The sequence below is a fragment of the Oryx dammah genome, unplaced genomic scaffold (genome assembly GCF_014754425.2).
Source record: "Oryx dammah isolate SB20612 unplaced genomic scaffold, SCBI_Odam_1.1 HiC_scaffold_8, whole genome shotgun sequence".
Taxonomy (NCBI): domain Eukaryota; kingdom Metazoa; phylum Chordata; class Mammalia; order Artiodactyla; family Bovidae; genus Oryx; species Oryx dammah.
The window spans coordinates 60,888,972-60,908,636 of record NW_024070192.1 but is presented as its reverse complement, the minus strand read 5'-3'; the positions used below and the strand labels follow the sequence as shown (position 1 = coordinate 60,908,636).

At 38.6% G+C, this 19,665-nt stretch overlaps 1 protein-coding gene and 1 non-coding gene across 4 annotated transcripts in view; both read right to left on the bottom strand.

Moving 5' to 3' along the window:
* CA10 (carbonic anhydrase 10) overlaps positions 1 to 19,665 on the bottom strand; it is an 850,317-nt gene that overhangs the window by 254,020 nt on the left and 576,632 nt on the right. The gene's annotated exons all lie outside the window — the stretch shown is intronic.
* TRNAR-ACG lies at positions 17,410 to 17,481 on the bottom strand. Its single transcript has one exon. It is a non-coding gene; the product is annotated as a tRNA-Arg (tRNA).

The following is a 19,665-nucleotide window of genomic DNA, read 5'->3' as shown; positions in this document are numbered from 1 at the left end:
TGAGCGACTAAACAACAACTTATATTAAGCCCAATGGAAAGCTACAAATATCCTTCCAACAAATTTTCTCTTTGCTTTATATATTTCTTCCACTGGATGTGAGCATCTTGAAAGTGGAACATTCATCTCTGTATCCATGGCATCTTGCAGCCAGTAGAACCCAGTGTTTGATAGAGATGGCTTGTATCCATCATTCCATCTGTGTGCCTTCTTTCTTTTCTCCTCTTTAAGTCCTACTTTCATTCCTGTGCCATGTAGACTTTTGATCTTATAGCAGTAATGATATATAACATTTTTGGCTTCTTACTATATGCAAGGTATTATCCTCAACAATTTCTGTACTTCAGTTCCATTTCTTCTATTACATGAAATAGATATTATATAATGATATGGTTATATAACAGTGATGTAACTATTGTTATTACTCCTGTTTTGCAGGTGAGAAAACTGGGGCATAGAATACATTCTCCAAATTTTATAGCTACCAAGTGAGAGGACTGGGATTTGAGTGAGATTTGCCTGATTTCAAACCATATAATTGTGCCCTGGAAGGAAACTTATTTGTGCACTATCTTTTGATGTTCCAAATTATTAATTTTAAGTCAGCCTCTTTCCTCAACCAGACTGTGTTTCTTAATATTTTTTTCTCAGTACCCAATTTAAGATGGAAAAGTTAACATTTATTAAATTCCTGAAGACAATTTGAAAAGATGCTTGTCCCACTGTCACTTGGATTGTTCCAAAGAATGCATTACTAACTCATTCTTGGCCTTTGGAAATTACCACTCTTTTGACATATGGCAAGAGTGGAAATAATTTTCTCTGTTTAGATGCTAAGCAGCATTAAAACAGCTGCCTGAAAATATTGGCCTACCAATCATAACACAAGCACCTGGATGTTTTAATTACAGATGACAAGTCTGCCCAGAAGTGAAGTCTCTCTGTTGAGGAGGACTGATACTCAGAATCTTTTTTGGAGAAAATACCTTCTCAGTTAAATTCAATTCATGGGGGGCAGTCCTAAGAAGGTGGAGGAATAGGACAGGGAGATCACTTTCTCCCCCACAAATTCATTGAAAAAAACACTTGAACGCTGAGCAAATTCCACAAAACAACTTCTGAGTGCTGGCAGAGGACATCAGGCACCCAGAAAGGCAGCCCATTGTCTTTGAAAGGGGGTAGAACAAAATATAAAAGATGAAAAGAGAGACAAAAGAGGTATGGATGGAGATCCATCCCAGGAAGGGAGTCTTAATAGAGTAGTTTCCAAACACCAGGAAACTCTCACCAGCAGATCTGTGGGGAGTTTTGGAATTTCAGAGGGCAACATGACCAGGAGGAAAAATAAATAAATAAAACCCACAGATTATGCACCTAACGGCAACTCCCAGCAGAAAAGAAGCCCAGATGCTCGCATCTGCCACCAGCAAGTGAGGGCTAACAGGAAGGCGTGGGCTGCGTTGCTTAGGGTAAGGACTGGGCCTGGATGCCCTGAAGGCAATCTGAGGGAACTAACCTGAGATAGCAACCCAAACTGTGGGATAGCCAGAGAGAGAGAGGAAAAGAAAAAAAAAAAAAAAAGAGAGAGAGAGAGAGAGAGAACTGTCCTGCAAAAAGCCCTAACCTGGAGCACTGCCAGGCCTGCTCACAGAACAAAGGACTGAGTGGATACCATAGGAGAGCTAGCCGGCTACAGACTGGCCCATCCCCCACTGGAGGCAGGGAGGCAGGCGGGCGACAGTCAGAGCCAGAAGGCAAGGGGCAAACTCAGCCCCAGAGATGGCATTCCCTACCAAACTGCTAACGGGCTTCCAGTTGCTAACCACTATTTCTTGGGATTCTGGATCATTGACATCCACCGGAAGGGTTGCAGACAGAGATCAGCTCCCCAGAAGAGACACATGGCACACTTGAGATGGGCGCAACTGCGTCCACCCAGGAAACTGAGCAGCTGGGATCGAGGAGGTGCTAAGACTCACTCCTCACCTGGGGAGACTGCGCTTGCCAAGCACCTGGTCACTTGAGCTGCTCGGACTTGAGAAGGGCACAAAACACAGGCCCAAGTGAGCCTGTGCCTTTGTGGAATACTCAAGAACCTGAACCTGAACCTGAGCAGTTTAGACGTAGGAAGTGCACACAACACAGGACTCGTCTAGGGCAGTTCCCCAACAGAGCAACCTAGAGCCTGAGAAGTGTAGACTGGGAAAGCACACACGCTGTGAGCAGGGGCAAACCCAGTGTGGCTGAGACACTGAGAGCACTCCCCACACATGCCAGTGATATTTGTTTGCAGTGTTCCTCCCTCCCCACAGGACGACTGAACAAGTGAGCCAAAATAAGTGGCCACATTCTCCCCCTTGTGTCAGAGTGGAAATTAGACACTGAAGAGACCAGCAAACAGAAGAAGCTAAAATAAACAGAGGGAACCACTTTGGAAATGACAGGTGCAGCAGATTAAAACTCTGTAGTTAGTACCAACTACTTTGGAAGGGGCCTATATCTCTTGAGACGTATAAGCCAGATCAAGGAACTATCTGAAACTGAACTGAACCCACACTGCCTGCAACAGCTCCAGAGAAATTCCTAAAAATATTTTTACTATTATCATTTTTCAAATTTAATTTGTTGTATTTTTTAAGTCCTCTATTACTCCTTTAATTTTCAGTTTTATAACCTACTATTACCTTGCAAAAAAAAAAAAAAAAAGACCCTATTTTAAAAGCAAACTTCATGTATATATAATTCGTGTCACTTTGGTTGTTTTTTTTTTTTTTTTTTTAATATTGTATTTTTGAGAATCAAACCTCTACTCTAGATTTTTAATCTTTGTTTTTTGGTATTTGTTATCAAGTTTGTACCTTTAAGAATCCAATCTTTAGTACCCATTTTTACTTGGGAGTGTGATTACTGGCTTGATTGCTATCTCACTCTTTTGACTTTCTGTTTTCTCCACCAGGTCGCCTCTACCTCCTCCCTCTCCCTTCTCTTCTCTACCCAACTCTGTGAATCTCTTGTGTGTTCTGGGCTGAGGAGAACACTTAGGGAACTGAATACTGGCTGGATCTGTCTCTCTCATTTTGATTCCCCCTTTTCTCCTTCTGGTCACCTCTATCTCCTTCTTCCCTCTTCTCTTCTCCATCTATCCAGCACCAATGATAAAACATCTAGGTTAATGATGTAAACCTTGTCCACAGTGAGGGACACCTGGAGAGGTTCACAGAGTTACATGGAGAAGTCTTGAGGCTACTATAAGAATAAAACTGAAAACCAGAGGCAGGAGGCTTAAGTCCAAAACCTGAGAACACCAGAGAACTCCTGACTCCAGGGAAAATTAATTGGTAAGATCTCATCCAAAAGCCTTTATACCTACACTGAAACCAAGCACTACCCAAAAACCAACAAGTTCCAACCAAGACATACCACATAAATTTTCCAGCAATGCAGGAACATAGCCCTAAGCGTCAATATACAGGCTGCCCAAAGTCATACCAAACCTACAGACATCTGAAAACTCACTACTGGACACTTCATTGCACTCCAGAGAAAAGAAATCCAGCTTTACCCACCAGAACACCAACACAAGCTTCCCTAACCAGGAAACTTTGACAAGCCACCTATCCAACCCCACCCACACCAAGGAACCTCCTCAATAAAGAGGAACCACAAACTGCCAGAATACGGAAAGGCCATCCCAAACACAGCAATCTAAACAAGATGAAAAGGCAGAGAAATACTCACCAGGTAAAGGAACAATGATAAATGCCCACCAAACCAAACAAAAGAGGAAGAGATAGGTCTACCTCAGAATAATGATTCAGAATAATGATAGAAACAATGGTCAAAAATCTTGAAAACAAAATGGAATTACAGATAAATAGCCTGGAGACAAGGATTGAAAAGATGCGAGAAATGTTTAACAAGGAACTAGAATAAATAAAAAAGAGTCAATCAATAATGAATGATGCAATAAATGAGATAAAAACACTCTGGAAAGAACCAACAGTAGAATAATGGAGTCAGAAGATAGTATAAGTGAAGTAGAAGGTAGAACAGTAAAAATAAATGAAGCAGAGAGGAAAAAAGAAAAAAAGAAAAAATGAAAAGAAATGAGGACAACCTCAGAGGCCTCTGGGACAATGTTAAATGCCCCAACATTCAAATCATAGGAGTCCCAAAAGAAGAAGACAAAAAGAAAGGCCATGAGAAAATACTTGAGGAGATAATAGTTGAAAACATCCCTAAAATGGGGAAGGAAATAGTCACCCAAGTCCAGGAAACTCAGAATCCCAAACAGGATAAACCCAAAGTGAAACACTCCAAGACACATATTAATCAAATTAACAAAGATCAAGCACACAAAAAAATAAATATTAAAAGCAGCAAGGGAAAAACAACAAACAACACACAAGGGGATTCCCATAAGGATAACAGCTGATCTCTCAATAGAAACTCTTCAGGCCAGAAGGGAATGGCAGGACATACTTAAAGTGATGAAAGAGAAAAACCTACAGCCCAGATTACTGTAACCAGCAAGGATCTCATTCAAATAGGAAGGAAAAATCAAAAGCTTTACAGACAAGCAAAAGCTGAGAGAATTCAGCACCACCAAGCCAGCTCTTCAACAATTGCTAAAGGATCTTCTTTAGACAGGAAACAGAGAAAGGGTGTATAAACTTGAAGCCAAAACAAAAAAGTAAATGGCAATGGAATCATACTTACCAATAATTACCTTAACTGTAAATGTGTTGAATGCCCGAGCCAAAAGACAAAGATTGGCTGAATGGATACAAAAACAAGACCCTTATATATGCTGTCTACAAGAGAATCATCTCAAAACAATGGACATATATAGAATGAAAGTGAAAGGCTGGTAAAGATATTCCATGCAAATAGAGACCAAAAGAAAGCAGGAGTAGCAATTTTCATATCAGAAAAAAAAAAAAAACTTTAAAATAAAGGCTGTGAAAAGAGACAAAGAAGGACACTACATCAAAGGATCAATTCAAGAAGATATAAAAATTGTAAATATGTATGGACCCAACATAGGAGCACCACAATATGTAAGGCAAATGCTAACAAGTATGAAAGGGGAAATTAACAATAACCCAATAATAGTGGAAGACTTGAATACCCCACTCACACCTATGGATAGATCAACTAAACAGAAAATTAACAATGAAACACAAACTTTAAATGATACAATGGACCAGTTAGACCTAATTTATATATATAGGACATTTCACACCCCAAAATGAATTTCACCTTTTTAAAGAGCACATGGAACCTTCTCCAGGATAGATCACATTGTGGGTCATAAATCTAGCCTTGGTAAATTTAAAAAAAAAAAAAAATGAAATCATTCCAAGCATCTTTTCTGACCACAATACAATAAGATTAGATGTAAATTACAGGAGAAAAAACAATTAAAATTTCCAACATATGGAGGCTAAAAAACATGCTTCTGAATAACCAACAAATCACAGGAGAAATCAAAAAAGAAATCAAAATATGCATAGAAACAAATGAAAATGAAAACACAACAACCCAAAACATATGGGACACTGTAAAAGCAGTGATAAAGCTAAGGTTCATAGCAATACAGGCTTATCTCAAGAAACAAACCAAAAAAAATTCAAATAAATAACCTAACTCTACACCTAAAGCACCTAGAAAAGGAAGCAATTAAGCACACCAGTGTTAGTAGAAGGAAAGAAATCTTTAAAACTATGGCAGAAATAAATGCAAAGGAAACAAAAAAGAGCATAGCAAAAATCAACACAGCTAAGAGCTGGTTCTTTGACAAGATAAATAAAATTGACAAACCATTAGCCAGACTCATCAAGAAACAAAGGGAGAAGAATAAAATCAATAAAATTAGAAATGAAAATGGAGAAATCACAACAGACAACACACAAATACAAAGGATGATGAGAAACTACTATCAGCAACTATCTGCCAATAAAATGGACAACCTGGAAGAAATGGACAAATTCTTAGAAAGGTATATGTTTTCAAAACTGAACCAGAAAGAAATAGAAAATGTTCATAGACTCATCACAAGCACAGAAATTGAAACTGTAATCAGAAAACTTCCAGCAAACAAAAGCCCAGGACCAGACGGCTTCACAGCTAAATTCTACCAAAAATTTAGAGAAGAGCTAAAACCTATCCTACTCAAACTCTTCCAGAAAATTGCAGAGGAAGGTAAACTTCCAAACTCATTCTATGAGGCCACCATCACCCTAATACCAAAACCTGACAAAGACGCAAAAAAAAAAAAAAAAAAAGAAAAAGAAAAGAAAGAAACTACAGGCCAATATTACTGATGAATATAGATGCAAAAATCCTTAACAAAATTCTAGCAAACAAAATCCCACAACATATTAAAAAGATACACCATGACCAAGTAGGCTTTATCCCAGGGATGCAAGGATTCAACATTCACAAATCAATCAATGTAATACAACACATTAACAAATTGAAAGATAAAAACCATATGATTATCTCAATAGATGCAGAGAAAGCCTTTGACAAAATTCAACATCCATTTATGATAAAAACCCTCCAGAAAGCAGGAATAGAAGGAACATACCTCAACATAATGAAATCTATATATGACAAATCCGCAGCAAACGTTATCCTCAATGGTGAAAAATTGAAAGCATTTCTCCTAAAGTCAGGAAGAAGACAAGGGTGGCAACTCTCACCACTATTATTCAAAATAGTTTTTGATGTTTTGTCTACAGCCATCAGAGGAGAAAAAGAAATAAAAGAATTTATATTGGAAAAGAAGAAGTAAAATTCTCTATTTGCAGATGACATGATCCTCTACATAGAAATCCCCTGGAGACACCACCAGAAAATTACTAGAGCTAACAGTAAATATAGTAAAGTTGCAGGATATAAAATAAACACACAGAAATCCCTTGCATTCCTATACACTAAGAAAAGAGAAAGAGAAATTAAGGAAACAATTCCATTCACCATTACAATGAAAAGAATAAAATACTTATGAATATATCTACCTAAAGAAACAAAAGACCTATATATATAAAACTATAAAATACCAATGAAAGAATCAAAGAGGACACAAATAGGTGAAGAAATATACCATGTTCATGGATTGGAAGAATCAATATAATGAAAATGAGTGTACAATCCAAAGCAATCTGTAGATTCAACGCAATCCTTATCAAGCTACCAACAGTATTTCTCAGAGAACTAGAACAAATAATTTCACAATTTGTATGGAAATACAAAAAGTCTCTAATAGCCAAAGCAATCTTGAGAAAGAAGAATGGAACTGGAGGAATCAACCTGCCTGACTTCAGGCTATTCTACAAAGCTACAGTCTCCAAGACAGTATGATACTGGCACAAAGACAGAAATATAGAGCAGTGGAACAAAATAGAAAGCCCAGAGATAAATCCACACACCTATGGACACCTTGTTTTTGACAAAAGAGACAAGAATATATGATGGAAAAAAGACAATCTCTTTAACAAGTGGTGCTGGAAAAACTGGTCAACCACTTGTAAAAGAATGGAACTAGAACACTTTTTAATACCATACACAAAAATAAACTCAAAATGGATTAAAGTTCTAAATGTAAAACCAGAAACTATAAAACTCCTAGAGGAAAACATAGGCAAAACACTCTCTGACTTAAATCACAGCAGCATCCTCTATGACTCACTTCCCAGAGTACTGGAAATAAAAGCAAAAATAAACAAATGGGACTTAATTAAAGTTAAAAGTTTTTGCACAACAAGGAAACTATAAGCAAGGTGAAAAGACAGCCTTTGGAATGGGAGAAAATAATAGCAAATGAAGTGACTGACAAAGAATTAATCTCAAAAATATACAAGCAACTTCCTCAGCTCAATTCTAGAAAAATAAATGACCCAATCAAAAAATGGGCCAAAGAACCAAACAGACATTTCTCCAAAGAAGACATACAGATGGCTAACAAACACATGAAAAGATGCTCAACATCACTCATTATCAAATAAATGCAAATCAAAAACCACAATGAGATACCATTTCACACCAGTCAGAAGGGCTGCTACCCAAAAATCTAGAAGCAATAAACACTGGATAGGGTGTGGAGAAAAGGGAACCCTCTTACACTGTTGGTGGGAATGCAAACTAGTACAGCCACTATGGAGAACAGTGTGGAGATTCCTGAAAAAATTGGAATAAAAATGCCATATGACCCAGCAATCCTACTGCTGGGCATACACACTGAGGAAACCAGAACAGAAAGAGACACGTGTACCCCAGTGTTCATCATGCAGCACTGTATAATAGCCAGGACATGGAAGCAACCTAGATGTCCATCACCAGACGAATGGATAAGAAAACTGTTGTACATATGCATAATGGAATATTACTCAGCCATTTAAAAGAATACATCTGAAGTAGTTGCAATGATGTGGATGAAATTGGAGCCTATTAAACTGAGTGAAGTAAGCCAGAAAGAAAAATGGCATTTTAGGATATTAATGCATATATATGGAATTTAGAAGGATGGTAATTATAACCCTATATGTGAGACAGCAAAACAGACACAGATATATAGAACAGTCTTTTAGACTCTGTGTGAGAGAGTGAGGGTGGCATGATTTGAGAGAATAGCACTGAAACATGTATATTGTCATATGTGAAACAGATTGCCAGTCCAGGTCCGATGCATGAGACATGGTGCTCGGGGCTGGTGCACTGGGATGACCCTAAGGTATGGGATGTGGAAGGAAGTGGAGGGGGGTTCAAGATGGGGAGCACATGTACACCCATGGCTGATTCATGTCAATGTATGGCAAAACACTACAATATTGTAAAGTAATTAGCCTCCAATTAAAATAAATAAGTAAATAAAATTCAAATCATGGTCCATTGAACTGTACTTCTTTTTTAAATAGTGTTGATGATCTCAAGCATTGATCCATTATTTTCTGGTAAGAAAAGACCATGGTTACTTTTTTCATCTCTCCATTCTCCACGGAAACAGGATGCACGATAGACATAGGATGGTTTTCTGATTATTTAAAACCCAAGTCCTCTAAGAAGGAATCTCTCTCTTCTCCCATGTGTATGGTCTTGGCAGGAGATCAGGTCCCGGTGCCTGTCTTTCTCTCTAGAAGTCCGAGGCTCAGATTCTTGCATTATTCCCTATAGTCAGGAAGTAGGAGACTGCATTTCACAATAGTAAATAGTGACATGACAGAGGTCAACTTGTCCTAGTGATGGTGAAACAGTGATGGCAACAATGATGTTTCAGAGTCTTTGGTGGCCTCCTGACCAGAAGTGGTTGTTCTAATGCTTGATATCTCTTGTTCCATGTCTTCTCCTCTAGCCTGCCTTTAATATCCTTCCAACAAATATCCTTTTTGCTAAGACAGCCAGTTCTTTCTATTTTTTGCAATCAAGAATCCTGGGTGACATAGTTTGGAACATACAGTTTTGCTGACAATCTCCCAGTTATTTGTTGTTTAATTTTTTTTTCCCCCAGAGCTGCTTCACTGGCTGATGGGAAACTCTTATTTCTTCCCTTTCTTCCCAATTCAGAGATGCTGATGAACAGGAAGATGTCCGCAGAGCAAGAAAGAACTTATTTGGAAATGAGTACTTATTCAAGTGGCCCATTAGAGAAGTATGAAAGCTATTGTTTTCTTCTCTCATTGTTCTGTGCCTGAAATGTAGAACAATGTCTTGAACACACTGAGTACTCAACCAATATATATTTGATCACTTAGTGAATGAATTGCATGTGTGCTAAGTCACTTCATTTGCTTCTTACTCTTTGCAATCCTATGAACTGCAGCCTCCCAGGCTGCTCTGTCCATGGGATTCTCCAGGGAAGAATACTGGGAAGGTTGCCATGCCTTCCTCCAGGGGCTCTTCCCAACTCAGGGATTGAACCCACATCTCTTACATCTCCTGTATGGGCAGGAATTTCTTTACCACTAGTGATACCTTGGAAGTTTAATGGATTAAGTAATTGGTCCTTATTAACAGACCAAAACAGGTCCTTATTAATAGATAAAAACCCAGGTATTTTCACATTTGGTCTTTTTTTGTTGTTGTTACTATATAATTCTATTCATGTTAAGTTTCAGGACAAACAACACCAATTTAGATTGGTGATTCTCAACAAGGGTGAATCCCAACCCTTCACTGAGGGACATTTGGCAATGTCTGAAGACATTTTTTTGCTTTCACAGCTGGTAGGAGGAGGTGGTTTACTACTGGGGTCAAGTGGGTAGAGCCTAGGGACACTGCCAAATACCCTATAGTGTGTGAGACAGCCCCTGCAATAAAGAATTATCTTGTTTCAAATGTATTCGTGCCAAGGTGAACTCATTCTATGAAAATATAGAAGTCAGAAAAGTGGTTACGTACTGGGGACGCTGACTGGAAGGTCTACAAAGGAACTTTTCAGGGTGATAGAAATGCTTTATAACCGTGTTGTCTCAAAGAGTAACTACCAGGCACATCACATTTCGTCTTCATAAACGATACCCAAACACTGTATTACCTACATTAGACAGAAGAGCTGGAACTCAGCAAGGTTAAGTCATATTTTCAAGGTCTAATAGAGAAGCTAAAATTCACACTAAGAGTTATTGCTGAAGTCCATCTAGTTCATGCTGTACTGCTCTCCATCCTGAGGCAGGGAAGAAGAAGACAAGATGCAAAGGAAGAAAAGACTAAAAAGAAGAGAGAAGAAAAGAGAAGGTAATAAAGTGAATAAAAGGCCTGGTAGATTTCAGAATGAGTCACTTTACTGGGACAACAGAATTTCCTGAGGTATCCTTTTCTATTTGCAAACAGAGGGCAAGAGCAGCTTGTGCTGGGTGCTTATGTTGGTGTAATAGAATACAGGAGGCTGTTATAGGAATTAGATAGGTTTTCATTTAAAATATGTTGGTTTTAAAAGATTCCCATCAAAATCTACCATGGAGAATTGCCAGGAAATCCCATTTTTCCTCCTCCTGGAAGATTTTCCCTGACCACTCTACTGGGGCTTAAAAAACGAACAGATCCAGGTCCAATTCCAGGCTCTATTGCTAATTATCTGTGTGATTCTGGGGAAGTTACTTACCTGACTGAGTCTCAGTTTCCTCCTCTGAAACACTTCGATGAAAGAAAAACCTACCTACATAGAATATACAACTGAAGAATAACTAAATAAATCTAGTTTTCCCTCTTCTTTTCCCCTTTCCTCTGACATTCAGTGGCATTTGCAGTATTTGTTATATAATTTAGTTCTCAATTAGACAGTTTTCTAATAAAAGACATTTATCTTATTGTAATACTATAATGCATTTATTTGTAATTCACCTTTTTTTTCTATTAGATTAGAGCCTGTAGCTTAAAGGAACAGGTTCATTACATTTGCCATTAGCTGCTTCAATGCACCAGAGACAAATCTTGCTCTGATTACGCCCTTGCAGGAAACACTCACTCCAATATACATTGCATGGTTTCTCGCTCCCAGCTGTAACCCTCTGTCAGTGTGTGCACATGGTATTTCCCCTGCTGGGAAACCAGCTGCTCTGCCCACTCTCATCTCCCCTGACTTCCATCTGGCTAACAATTTCTTAAGGAGGTGGTCCCTTAGCCCTAACTTTCAATGGTTCTATAAGCCTATTTCACACACTAGGAATCCATACAGAGTTAGAGTTTACACCCCCATTTACAGACTCATTTGTCACTTTCCATTGTAAGTGCCTAGAATGGTAGATCCTCTCGTGTTCTACCTGTGAATCCCAGAAAATGGCTCTGGTTCTTAGCCTTAAGTGATACTGGGGGAGATAACTCTCTGAAAGATGAAGATAGGTGGCTTCTCTAGACACAACTCTTCTCATAAGATATATGCCCCACCTCCCTTTGATGGGCCCACAGCCTACACCAGCAGCAGCCCGCTCTATCCTTGCCCTGTTAAGTAAAGCCTGGTCAATAGTTTACTTAGCTGCTTCCTTACTTGCTGGCCGTGGGAGGAGCCATTGTAAATCACATGCTTGTACAGACCAATGAGTGAGAAACAAGGGCTCATTCTAGGTGGATGCCTGGGACCTGTCTTAATGTGCTGCTCCACTAGAGCCCTGACATCTGACTTTGGTTTATTCTCTGCCCTAGACACAATACTTTCCCTAAATTTTCCAAAAATAGATTTTAATTTTTTCACTTAAAAATGTGTTTTCTCTATGAAGTTGTGAAAAACTTGATTTTAAATTCATTCTGTTACTATGAAAAGGTTAGATTAATAGGTGGATCAATTTTAAATATTCTACTAGCTCTGTGAAAATGATACTTTGAAAGTGCTGCACTCAATACGACAGCAAATTTGGAAAACTTAGCAGTGGCCACAAGACTGGAAAAGGTCAGTTTTCATTCCAATCCCAAAGAAAGGCAATGCCAAAGAATGATCAAACTACTGCACAATTGCACTCATCTCACACACTAGCAAAGTAATACTCAAAATTCTCCAAACCAGGCTTCAACAATATGTGAACCATGAACTTCCAGATATGCAAGCCAGATTTAGAAAAGGCAGAAGAACCAGAGATCAAATTACCAACATCCGTTGGATCATAGAAAAAGCAAGAGAGTTCCAGAAAAGCATCTATTTCTGCTTTATTGACTATGCCAAAGCCTTTGACTGTGTGGATCACAATAAACTGTGGAAAATTCAGAAAGATATGGGAATACCCGATCACCTGACCTACCTCTTGAGAAATCTGTATGCAGGTCAGGAAGCAACAGTTAGAACTGGACATAGAAAAAAAGACTGGCTCCAGCCCAAATAAGAAAAGGAGTGGTCAAGGCGGTATATTGTCACCCTATTATTTAAATTATATTCAGAGTACATCATGAGACATGCTGGGCTGGATGAAGCTCAAGCTGGAATCAAGATTTCCAGGAGAAATATCAGTAACCTCAGCTATGCAGATAACACCACCCTTATGGCAGAAAGTGAAGAAGAACTAAAGAATCTCTTAATGAAAGTTAAAGCAGAGAGTGAAAAATTTGACTTAAAACTCAACATTAAGAAAACTAAGATCATGGCATCCAGTCCCATCACTTCATGGCAAATAGACGGGGAAACGGGAAACAGTGGCAGACTTTGCTTTTAGGGGCTCCAAAATCACTGCAGGTGGTGACTGAAACCATGAAATTAAAAGACGCTTACTGCTTGGAAGGAAATTTATGACCAACCTAGATAGCATATTCAAAAGCAGAGACATTACTTTGCTGACTACGGTCTGTCTAGTCAAGGCTATGGTTTTTCCAGTAGTCATGTATGGATGTGAGAATTGGACTATAAAGAAAGCTGAATGCCAAAGAATTGATGCTTTTTATTTATTTATTTATTTATTTTTACTTTACAATACTGTATTGGTTTTGCCATACATTGACATGAATCCACCACAGGTGTACATGAGTTCCCAACCCTGAACCCCCCTCCCACCACCCTCCCCATATCATCTCTCTGGGTCATCCCAGTGCACCAGCCCAAAGCATCCTGAATCCTGTATCAAATATAGACTAGCGATTCATTTCTTACATGATAGTATACATGTTTCAGTGCTATTCTCCCAAATCATCCCACCCTCTCCCTCTCCCACAGAGTCCAAAATTCTGTTCTTTATATCTGTGTCTCTTTTGCTGTCTCGCATACAGGGTTATCATTACCATCTTTCTAAATTCCATATATATGTGTTAGTATACTGTATTGGTGTTTTTTCTTTCTGGCTTACTTCATTCTGTATAATCGGCTCCAGTTTCATCCACCACATTAGAACTGATTCAAATGTATTCTTTTTAATGGCTGAGGATTGATGCTTTTGAACTGTGGTGTTGGAGAAGACTCTTGAGAGTCCCTTGGACTGCAAGGAGATCCAACCAGTTCATCTTAAAGAAAATCAGTCCTGAATATTTATTGGAAGGACTGGTTTTGAAGCTAAAACTCCAATACTTTGGCCACCTGCTGCAAAGAATTGACTCATTTGAAAAGACCCTGATGCTGGGAAAGGTTGAAGGCAGGAGGAGAAGGGGACGACAGAGGATGAGATGGTTGTATGGCATCACCGATTCAATGGACATGAGTTTGAGTAAACTTCCGGAGTTGGTGATGGACAAGGACGCCTGGCGTGCTGCTATCATAGGGGTCACACAGAGTAGGACACGACTGAGTGATTGAATTGAACTAGCTTTGTATCTTGGTCATATTGATGCTAACAATGTACTAAAGGCTACTTGTAATAATTATCTGTATACAGTTTTCCAACACATCATCACTTTCATAGATATTATCTCCACTTCTGGGGCAAGGGGTAGTATCCACTTCCCATGGAAGCAACATAACATGTTGGTCAGGAGGAAAAACTATGGTTTAAGGTTTAAGTCCAGGCTCTCTCAGCTATGTAACATGTGTCTTTGGGCAAGTTACCTGTCTTTATATATCTTTAGCTTCTATATCTGGAAATGATAACCAAGATTCATACCTTGAAGAACTTTAGGAAGAATAGTGTTGATTATGTAATTATTGAGAATATAGTTTCTCTCTTTACACTGTAATAGTATAGTGGATCACATACATAGTAAATAGTAGAGGTAGACTGAGCCCTGTATAATCCATTCATGGTTTGCTTACTGTACTAGTCTAATGCTGCTAATAAAGTGTATGTAATTTTGAATTCCCACTCAAAACAGTTCATGTGATCAAATGACAATATTACAATGAATTCTTAAATTTTTTTCTTTAGATACAAAGACACAATTAATATATCATCTATATATTTTTGATTGAAATGTACAGTGCCTGTACACAATAGATATTCAACTAATGTTTGTTAAATACAACACCCTGTGGATTCTTAGCTCCTTTCCTTGCAACTTCTAAACTTTCTCACTGACTACACCAGGAGGATATTGATATGACTCTTTGGATTGCCTGATCCAATCTAACTCTCTCTGGCTCATGCATATGTGCTCAGTCACTAAGTCATGTCTGACTCTTTGGGTCTCCATGGACTGTATCCTTCCAGGCTCCTCTTTGCATGGGATTTCCCAGGCCTACTGGAGTGGATTGCCATTTCCTTCTCCAGGGAATCTTCCCAATCTAGGGAATGAACGCACATTTCCTGCATTGGCAGGAAAATTATTTACCACTGAGCCACCCGGGAAGTGCCTCTCTGACTCATATTAGGGCAAGTATCTGTGATCAAGAACTTAAAGAAATTATTCCATACCCCATAAGTAGCTGGAGGCCTGTGTCTGGGAATTATCAGCATTGTGGTGTCACCACCTCAGATTACTAGACACAAATTAATTCTTTTTTTTCTTTTTAAAAAATTATTTTATTAAAGTATAGTTGATTTACAGCATATTTATTTCTCCTGTACAGCAAAGTGACACAGTTATATGTGTGTGTGTGTGTGTGTGTGTGTGTACATTCTTTTTCATATTTTTTCTATTTGGTTTATTATATGATATTGAATATAGTTCCCTGTGCTATACAGCAGGCCGTGTTGTTTATCTTCTATGTGTAATAGTTTGTATCTGCTAATCCCAAACTTCCAATCCATCCCTCCACCCTCCCCTGCCCCTTGGCAACCATACATCTGTTCTCTACATCTGTGAGTCTTCCAGTTTCATAGATTAGTTCATCTGTTTCAAATTTTAGATTCCACATATAAGTCATATTACATGATATTTGTCTTCCTCTGTCTGATTTACTTCACTAAGTATGATAATCTCTAGGCCCACCCATATTGCTGCAGATGGCATTATTTCATTCTTTTTTATGGCTGAGTAGTATTCCATTATATATATGTGCCATGTCATTTTTATCCGTTCATCTGTTGATGGACAATTAGGTTGTTTCTGTGTCTTAGCTATTGTAAGGAGTGCAGGAACTTAAGATTTTTCTTTTAGTTAAAGGAATATAGGTCGTAGAAGTGAACTCAGAACTTGTAGCCCTGGGTTCAAGTTTCACACTTGTCACTTAGTGTGCTATGTCACCCTGGGCAAGCCATCTCCCTCCTCAGGCTGTCAGACCCCTGAATGTAGAATGAAGGAACAGGAAAGACTTCAAAGGGCTCCTGCAACTCAAACATCCCATGACTACTTTCAGGACCATGTCCTAGACCCTCCTTAGAAACACCTTCATCCCTTTCTCTCTACAGTGCCATGTTGACTTCCTTCTCCAAGGAGCCTTCCTTGTTTCATTGAACCCTGAATAATGATACCATGATTTCTGGCATTAGATTAAACTGGGCTCCAAACCAACCTTTATCCTACTCACTAGCTGAGTGAGCTTGAGCAAACCTTTGTTTCCTCATATGTGAAATAGTATAGTTGAGCCTTATAGGGACACTGGAAGGAGTAAATGAAACAATTTAAACAAAGGACAAAGTGATTATCTCTTAGTAGGGTCACAAATGAATTCTTAATGGTGCTGTGGTAGAATCAGCTCTTCTGGGTTAACTATGTAAGTGAATATTCTCGCCTTGCCACTTGTTAGAATCCTGGTAGCTTTTGAAGGGAATTTAGTATTTCATTTCAGGTATTAATGCACTTCAACTGTAATGCTATAGAACTTGGTTTGAACCTCTCTTTTATAACCATTCAATTCTGCTTTGCATGAAAATTACTGGGTATATTTCTATATTTTCTACTAGATTGTAAATTCTTGAAAAGAAGCATTATTCCTATCTACACAGAGAAACATCACACATGATATGCAGAGAGAGAACTTGAAGGATGAATGAGTAGAAAAATATGACATTGTACCTGCTCTTAGTTTAGGTATTGTGACAGGTACTTAAACCTTGGGCTTTCCAACTGGTGCTGGTGGTAAAGAACCTGCCTGCCAATGCATGAGACACAAGAGATGTAGGTTCAATCCCTGGGTCAGTAAGATCCCCTGAAGGAGGGCATGGCAACCCACTCCAGTATTCTTGCCTTGAGAATCCCATGTACAGAGGAGCCTGGTAAGCTGCAGTCTACAGGACTGCAAAGTGTCAGACAACTGAAGCAATGTAGGATGTACTCATACACTTAACATATATTATGGGTAGTTCTCACCTGAGAGATGTATATTACTTATCCAGTTTTACCAAAGAGAAAACAGGCACAGAGAGGTTAAGCAACTTGCTCTAAGTAATGACAACTACAAATTGTGGAGTTAGAAATAGAGCCCAATTTTGTTTGATTTGAAAGCTTGTTCTTCCATTTTATGAGCTACCTCCTAATGTTTTGCTTAACATGAATGTGAAGTCGCTCAGTCGTGTTTGACTCTTTGCGAGTCCCCATGGACTGTAGCCTACCAGGCTCCTCTGTCCATGGGATTTTCCAGTCAATAGTACTGGAGTGGATTGCCATTTCCTTCTCCAAGGGATCTTCCCAACCCAGGGCTCGAACCCGGGTCTCCTGCATCGTAGACAGATGCTTTACCATCTGAGCCACCAGGGAAGTCCATGTTTTGCTTAAAAGCTTAGTAATTGTTGTATTATGACCTGATAAGCCCAATAACAGATAGAGGGTATGTAATCATAGCTAAACATAATCAAATCCTATTTAACAGCTTCAAAGTATTTGAGCAGTGGAAGATGGGTGACAGCATATGTTTATCAAAGTAACTACATTATGAAAAGCCAATTCATTAAAATAAGAAGCAAAGATTGAACTAATGAATGAAGCCTAGTGTAGAAGCTCAGCCTCAGTTGCTATATATATTTAAAGCCATCATGATAGCATTCTGTTAAATATGTTTAAATAAAAAACCAATTGACCAGTAGCTATTTTATGTCTTAATCCACCTAGACAAAAAATAAATAAAAGGAAAATGAACACCAGGACCAAAAGATCTAATGAAGAGGCTGTTCTGTAATGATGCAAATAAGAGTCATAAATCATGTGCGAGTAAACTTTAGGGATGATTAATGTCTTTCCCAAAAGTTACTATTACAACTACAATAATATCTTATGTTTATGCATCTACTTCTAGCTTAAATATAATGCCAAACCCCTCATTAATTTTAATCCTCAAACAACACTATAAGGTATGTCTTATCACCCCCACTTCACAGGTGAGGAACAGAGGTTCAGAAGTTCTTGTCCAAGGCTGTCAATAGTTAATTGGAAAGCAACAGTGAGAATGCAGACCTTCAAGGTACTGCTTTTCTTCAGTTTCTTTCTCTCTAGCAATATTCATGAAGAGAACTGGTTATCTAGTCACTTTATCTCCATCTTCCATCCTTTCTTCATGGCCCATGCTACTGAGGAACCAGAATGCCTTGTATTTGAGTCCATCTACATTGAAGGAATAGCAAATTATGATTTGTGTTTTAAAATAAACTTGGAGTAGAGGAAGGGGCAGAGAGAATTCTGTGCCATGAACTGAATTACTGACAAATTCCTTGGATCAGACGCCATTTGGGGAAAAATTCAGAGATACAAAAACCAAGATGTCTCTTTTGCCAGCTATCTGGCTGTAGATTTATGTGATAAGATGGTCTAAGATTATTTGCCTGCCCCATTAGTTAGTCACATGACAAATATATATTAAAACCCAGAAGTGATTACCGACTGAAAAATGGGGAAAAATATAGATTATGTTAATTCTGCCCTGTGTTGAAACTGCTTGGTCAAGACAGAAAGATAAAACAAACAGTTTTGAATAGATAAAACAAATAGTTTTTGACTAAACATAGTAAATAGGTTTAGACAAATTTACTGAAACATTTCTCTTGAATGATGAAACAGTGGAAACACCAAAGAGTTTCTTAGTAAATTAGTACACAGACCTACATGGTACATATGTTCAGTTCAGGTCAGTTGCTTAGTCATGCCCAACTCTTTGTGACCCCATGGACTGCAGCATGCTCACTTTCCCTGTCTTTCAACAACTTCAAGTGCTTTCTCAAAATCATGTCCATTGTGTTGGTGGTGCCATCCAACCACCTAATTCTGTGTCATCACCTTCTCTGCCTTCATTGTTTCCCAGCTTCAGGGTCTTTTCCAATGAGTCAAATTTTCACTTGTGGTGGCCCAAGTATTGGAGTTTCAGCTTCAGCATCAGTCTTTCCAATGAATACTAAGGACTGATTTCCTTTACAATTGACTGGTTTGATCTTGCAGTCCAAGGAACTCTCAACAGTCTTTTCCAACACCAGAGTTCAAAAGCATTAATTCACATTTCTTTATAGGCCAACTCTCACAACCATACATGACTACTGGAAAAACTATAGCTTTGACTAGTCGAACCTTTGCCATCTAGTTTGGTTATAGCTTTTTTTTTTTTTTCCACAAGGAGCAAGCATTTTTTAAATTTCATGGCTGCAGTCACCATCTGCAGTGATTTTGGAGCCCCCAAAAATAAAGTCTGTCACTGTTTCCATTATTTCCCCATCCATTTGCCATGAAATGATGTGACTGGAGTCAATGAACTTAGTTTCCTGAATGTTGAGTTTTAAGCCAACATTTACACTCTCTTCTTTCACTTTTACCAAGAGGCTCTTTAGTTCTTCTTCACTTTCTGCCATAAACATGGTGACATCTGCACATCTGAGGTTGTGGATATTTCTCCCAGCAATCTTGATTCTAATTTGGGCTTCATCCAGACTGGTGTTTTGATGTTGTCTGGATATAATTTAA